The sequence below is a fragment of the Rhagoletis zephyria genome, unplaced genomic scaffold (genome assembly GCF_001687245.7).
Source record: "Rhagoletis zephyria isolate East Lansing unplaced genomic scaffold, Rhagoletis_zephyria_1.1 Rzeph_scaffold_00014, whole genome shotgun sequence".
Classification (NCBI taxonomy): Eukaryota; Metazoa; Arthropoda; class Insecta; order Diptera; family Tephritidae; genus Rhagoletis; species Rhagoletis zephyria.
In genome coordinates this window covers 125,637-131,877 of record NW_016157098.1, presented here as the reverse complement: position 1 = coordinate 131,877, position 6,241 = coordinate 125,637, and positions in this window count along the sequence as shown.

The window sequence follows — 6,241 nt, the reverse complement described above, 5'->3', positions numbered from 1 at the left end:
AAAAAGAAGTCTGATGAGGAGATGTGGTGATCTCCGAAATAGTGCTATAACTTCTACCGCTTAGACTTTGTTGCTTTTTCAATTTTTCCTAATAAACAATCGTGGTACAAAGCTCAATAAAAATATTAAAAATAAAATGTTAACAAGCCACAATAACTTTGACATATACAGATTAAAGTTTTATGAGAAACTCGAAAGGATAAAATAGTCAAAGATTCAAAGTACAAATTTTTCATATAATGAAACTAGTTCATAGTTTTTCTCTTTTTACTTGTAATATAAACATTTCTAAAATAAATGTATTTTTTGATTGTTCTTCGTATTTTCTGTCTTTTTTTAGTGCCTTATTTTGCTTTTTTGCAATACCTAGTGCCTTTTCCTGCCTTTTTCGCTATTTTGTTTTGCCTTTTTTGCAATATCTAGTGCCTTTTTCGCTATTTTATTTTGCCTTTTCCGGCCTATTTTGTTATTTTATTTTGCCTTTTTTATAGGTTTTTAGGTCCTAAAAATCCGTTCGCTGCTCATAAGGTTCTGTTGTGCTTCTGAGCCAGGTTTTTACTAAACGATCGCTCCACAGTGACTGTTGTGCATGGAAAAGCGCTCAAAATGTAAATACACTTATTTATCGCTGGTAGAAATTCGTGTTTTTCCTTAAATAGATCTACAACTTCAACATCCCTCTTATCTTCTTCGGACAAATTCGTTTTCTCTTTTTTCCTTAAATTTTACCAAAGAATGAGTTCACTGTTCATATCTAGATCATAGATCTGTTGAAAATGCTTCGTGTTCTTTTGAACCTTTTCACTGGAACATTTAAGATCTACCCAGAATTACAGCGGACGACGATAAAGCGATCTGCGGTAGGTGAACAGCTGAACAGTTGCCGCAGTGAAATCTGTCAGAGTAAACACAATTGCGGTGCACGACGGCATCCGTCAGCTTCCGTCATCAACATTGTGCCGTCCCCTTGGGCGGTAAAAATATAAATAAATTAAAATCAACCGAAAAACGTCGGTGGTTAAAACGCTGCGGCCGCAATTATGGACCATTCCATATGGCTTTGTGAGTTTTAATTTTGACAGCGGTTAACCGTCGACCGCTTTACCGTCGTCCGCTGCAATTCTGAGAAGAGCTTTAGTCGAATACAATGGGTGCAATCTAGACAGCGAAAAACCTGGAGTATTTTCATTGGAAAAGCGTAGTTGTAAAGAGGCGGCTAGTGAATGCAGATACGGTTTTATTGTAGACCGTCGCCAATTCCTAGATCGGCTGTAATCATACGGGATTTTTTAATTAACTCCGTAGTGACTCCTTCTGCATTCTTGCGATCATTCTTAACCACCTCTAAAATATTTTCAATATGCTGACCAACGGCAATGAGGTCTAGTTATTGTCTTCATTTGCAAATTGTTTGCTGTAGGTTCCAGCAACGTTGAATATTTAGCAATTATCATTAAAACAATGATGAACATAGGCCTTGTTATATCAGCACACAATTGATACGCAGGCTTTCTTGTGGAAAAGTTTCCCTGAATTGACAACAACTGACTAAAGCTTCCACAACTTCAGGAAAATTTTCTGAAAATTTCCTGATAGTCTTATATTTTTCCGAGCATCATGTTTACACAAACGTGATATATTAGGATCATAATTCTTGCGTGTCGTTGATTCGCGAAAAAAAGTTAGTCACATCTTTTAGGGTAGAAATAGTATTTCTTATTTCTGGAACCTAGTTTAAGTCATTCACAACAAGATTTAACGGAGGAGGAAGTGTTTTTCTCGTTGGGTTTTCCATCCTGTCCATCACAGAATGGTAAGAGAAACTCAAATGGATGTTTCATTCAATTCTGTAGCAATTCAATGCTTAACGCTGTCCTTACTTCATTGGATCCATGATTAAAAATGCAGGATTTTTGAAATTTTCTTTGCTGGCTAAGCCCTTGATTTCATGTTTATTGTTTGTCATTCTAATAAAAAAAAACAGACTCCGTGAGGAAGGTGCGAAATGCGTCTTAACGCGTAAGAGTAAAGAAAAATTAATTTCGCTTTCAACTCAACGGCCGGAGCAGCTCTAACCCAGCAAACTATTTTGGGATTTAGTATGCTGTTACAACAACAACATACATACACCACACATATGATGCTCACCAGCGCACAAACAAAGGATCAGTACTGCGTGCAAAGTGGCGTGATCAGGTGGGTAAGCAAATAAGCACGCATAGAAAGGACGGAAATGTTAGCAACAACAAACCACATGCATAAGCTGGACAAAACTTAGCAACAACGAACGAAGCGTCCAAGCGTCGAAGCGATGACAGCAAGAAACGCCTCTCCGAATTAGAGAGGGATGTGAAGACTAGGGTATTGAGCTTCCACAACTTTGTACAATTGTACATAGTTCGAAGCAATAAAGAAACAAAGCACAAAAGAGACTAACACGACTCCTCCCGATCCTTTACATTAGCATTAATTATAAAGGGTAAAACTGATTTTTAAGCGGCAAATGTTAAAGCTGTTTTTGATAACTTTTTTGTGCTGATTACGAATCCGTAAGCATAAAGTTTCCATCAGCTCCAGATTTTGAGAAAAATGTGGTCAAAGTATCAAAGATTAAGTTTTTGGCAATATTGGAGAAGCTGTAGCAAAGAACCAAACGAAGAGGAACGGCTAAGCTCTACTACCTTCCTTTTAAGTACAAACGAGACATACTAGTGCTTTTCGTAAAACCTTAAACGAATTGTTTTTATATTTGTAGATAACGCGGCAGCCGAAGAGCATATCCCAGCACAAAAATTAAAATTAAGTAATGATTTGGTAACTAACAACGGTTACACTCTGTATGGATTCTTTTATAGCGTTTATTTAATAATACATATATCGCCTTTTTGTTTTTAAATATAGGGATACATATCTTTTGTTAATAAAGTAAAATAACTTAAAATTAAAACTGTAATATATGCTTATACATACCACAATTGTTCAGTTACAATTATAACTATGTTATTTCGTAAATGTATGTATATATTATATAATATATGATACAGCTTTTATCACTGCAAATGTGTGTAAAACAGTGGTGCATAACTAAACTGATGGTCGTTGGTAGAAAAACATTATATAGGTTAGTCTTATGAAAAAATAATTTAATACGATTGGGGTAGGCCGATACACGGTTAGCTTTTTTGCATAATTTAATATAAACACTGTCATAAAACGAAAAAATTTATCAAGACTATCACACGGAATATATATTAAAAGTAAAAAGTAAGTAAAAGTAAAAGTAGTAAAAGTGAGACCGAAATTCACTCAATTTCATGAAAAAATAAACAAATGTGCTATCAAAACGGTTCGAAACTCTGATTTAATGTCTACTTTTGCAAAAAGCAGCTTCCGGATATGTATTTCGCGTATAATTCATAAGAATATTTAGAAAATAGGGATTGGTGTCATCAAATGATTAATCTGTTTATAAAGGCTGCATACGAGCTTCAAAACTCATACGTATAGAATTTCACCGAATACGTATAGTGCTTATCATAACTATACGACACCCACATATTGACAAGTTTTGACTATTTATTTTATTAATGTTTAGTTTTAATTATTTTAAAAGTATATAGGAAGTTCACAAGGTGTTGTATGCTGTCGTATTGTTGTATGTCGTAAAATTTAAACGGCTAAATCTATATTAAAGGGGTTCGCAAGCTACTTTAAAAGTCGTATGAAATTTCACACCGTAAAAAAATAGTTGTGCTTTCAGTCCCCTAAACATTTATTTAGCTGTTAAAAACTTTACGACATAAGACAATACGATACCTTGTGAAGTTACCTTCGACAGTCTCTCTCCTTCTCGGCGCATACAACAGCAATTGCCAACAAAGTACAGAGCCGCAACAATGTCCTCAAATCGCTGGCCGGCAGCACTTGGGGCAAGGATAAAGAAACGTTGTTGGCAACATACAAGGCAATTGGCCGGCCGGTTCTAAACCATGCAGCGCTCTTGTGGTCGCCTGGGACTAGCCAGAACACGGCACTACCAACAGCGGCCGGATGCCTCCTGATGACGCCCCAACACCACCTACACGACGAGGCCCAGATGCTCCCAGTCAAGGAGCATAACACAATGCTCTGCAAGCAGTTCCTTGTGGGGAGCCACAGACGTGGTCATTCCAGCAAACAGCCTCTTGCAGAAGAGCCCTCGCCAAGGCACGTCAGGAGGCATCTTTACGAACTGACGGACGAAGTCCAGAGGTTCATTAAACAACCTCTGGACCCGTCAGCCTACCGACAGGCCCTGAACGGCATTCACAGGGAATCAGTCTCGAGTTATGTAGACTTCCACCCTGTGAATGCCGTTCTAGGCACACAACCACCGGACGTAGACGGGACAGAACTTTGTCTGCCTCGGGAGACCCGCACCACAATAGCCCACCTTCGCTCTGGCTATTGCAGCAGACTCAACCCATACCTGAGCAGAATTAATGAGCATGCGCCCAACCAATGCCCGGCATGTGGAAAGTCGCTACATGACTCTCGGCACTTCTTCACATGCCCTGAGAACCCCACCCAGCTGACGCCCCTGTCCTTATGGACAGACCCTGTTGAAGTCGCACACTTCTTGGGCCTCCTCTTAGCTGAGACGGAAGACAACGTTGGCGGATGAACCGACCCGAGCGGGGCTTGGTAACCGCTACAACAACACCTTGTGAACCAAAAATTCAAATCTAAGTCTTAAACTACTACGCTACGCAACGCAACGCTAGAAAAAATCAACAATTTCGAACTTTTTAATTAGATTTCAAGAAATATTTGGAGTAAAGTTGGAAGTAGGTAGGACCTGCCGTTGATTTTAGGTAATTTCTTTCTGTTCACGATGTCAGCCCTTTTCTTCCATACGAAGTATGTTTGACGCTTTTTTTATATGGACAAACAAAAATATTTGTAAAACACAACGGTAAGTCCCGGCTACTTCAGACTTGCACTTTATTACATTTATAATATAAAATTGAATGGGCTACAAAACTGCATACTCCAAATCTTTCTAAGAAATCGAATTAAAAAACTCGATATTTTCACGAAAGTTTGTTGATTTTTTTAAATGTTGCGCAAAGTTTTAAGCTTGGATTTATACGTGTATTGTAAAAGAATAAACTATATTTTTATAAAAAAAATTAACAATAATAAAAAAACTTGTCGATATGTCGATTTTACAATACTTTTGACAAATTTTAAGGTTTGTAGAGGCCAAATGAAATAATATCCAAACATTTGTAACCATACTTGCTTTATTAAACCCCAAACGGATTTAGCTCCATCTTATCACTGTCCAACTATAGTCCGCCATCATATCCTCATTCCAACAACCTTGGTATAGGTGTAAGTATTAAGCACAGATCACACGATTTGTACATTTGCATATATTTGTACATTTTGACAGTTACAGAGAGGTGTTGTTTGGAAAGATGCTATTAAGCTGAACTCGTTTTCGATCAAAATTTCTAGACAACACCACTCTGTGACTACCAAATGTACAAATCGTGTGATCCCTGATTTAGAAAGTTTTCATCATGCATGTGTCAGTTTTCTTAGTTCTCCCAATTAAATTTAAATTGCTATTCAACATACAAAGGCAAAAGTATATGTGTAGTAATAAAGTATTTAATTTAATTGGGGCGACAGTGTCTCCTAGCGGCTTTTGTCAGACAGCCCTATTAACTCATCCCATCTAAGATGCTACAATTCTCCACACATGAATTAGATGCGAATGTTGGCTTTCTCAAATAATCGTTCAGCACAGAAATCAACTGGAAAATAGGCAACGTCCTGATATACATATATACAAACACCGTGCGAAATATTTACAAATGTCCATGAAACTATAAACTTTAGCTAAATGAATTCTCCACATCAAAGAAATCATATTGATGCTTTCCATTTCCAGACAACCGGTCAGGTACGAGCATGATTTTTAATTTCGACCAAACTCAAATACATTGTTTGTTGGTCCAAATAATGAGACACGTATTTTTTCTTTTGGTTCGGAAAATTGTTTCGGCCGAATTAAACGCGATTTTGTTTTTCAGGCAAAAATCGATTATTCGAATTGACAGTGAGAATGCTTTTTTAAAATGCCCATAACTTTGTCAAAATTTAATAGATTCCAACAATGTTTTTACTCAAATGTCAGTAATTCTTGTCACTTCAAGATAGAATGATATAATTATTGATTTTCATTAATTAA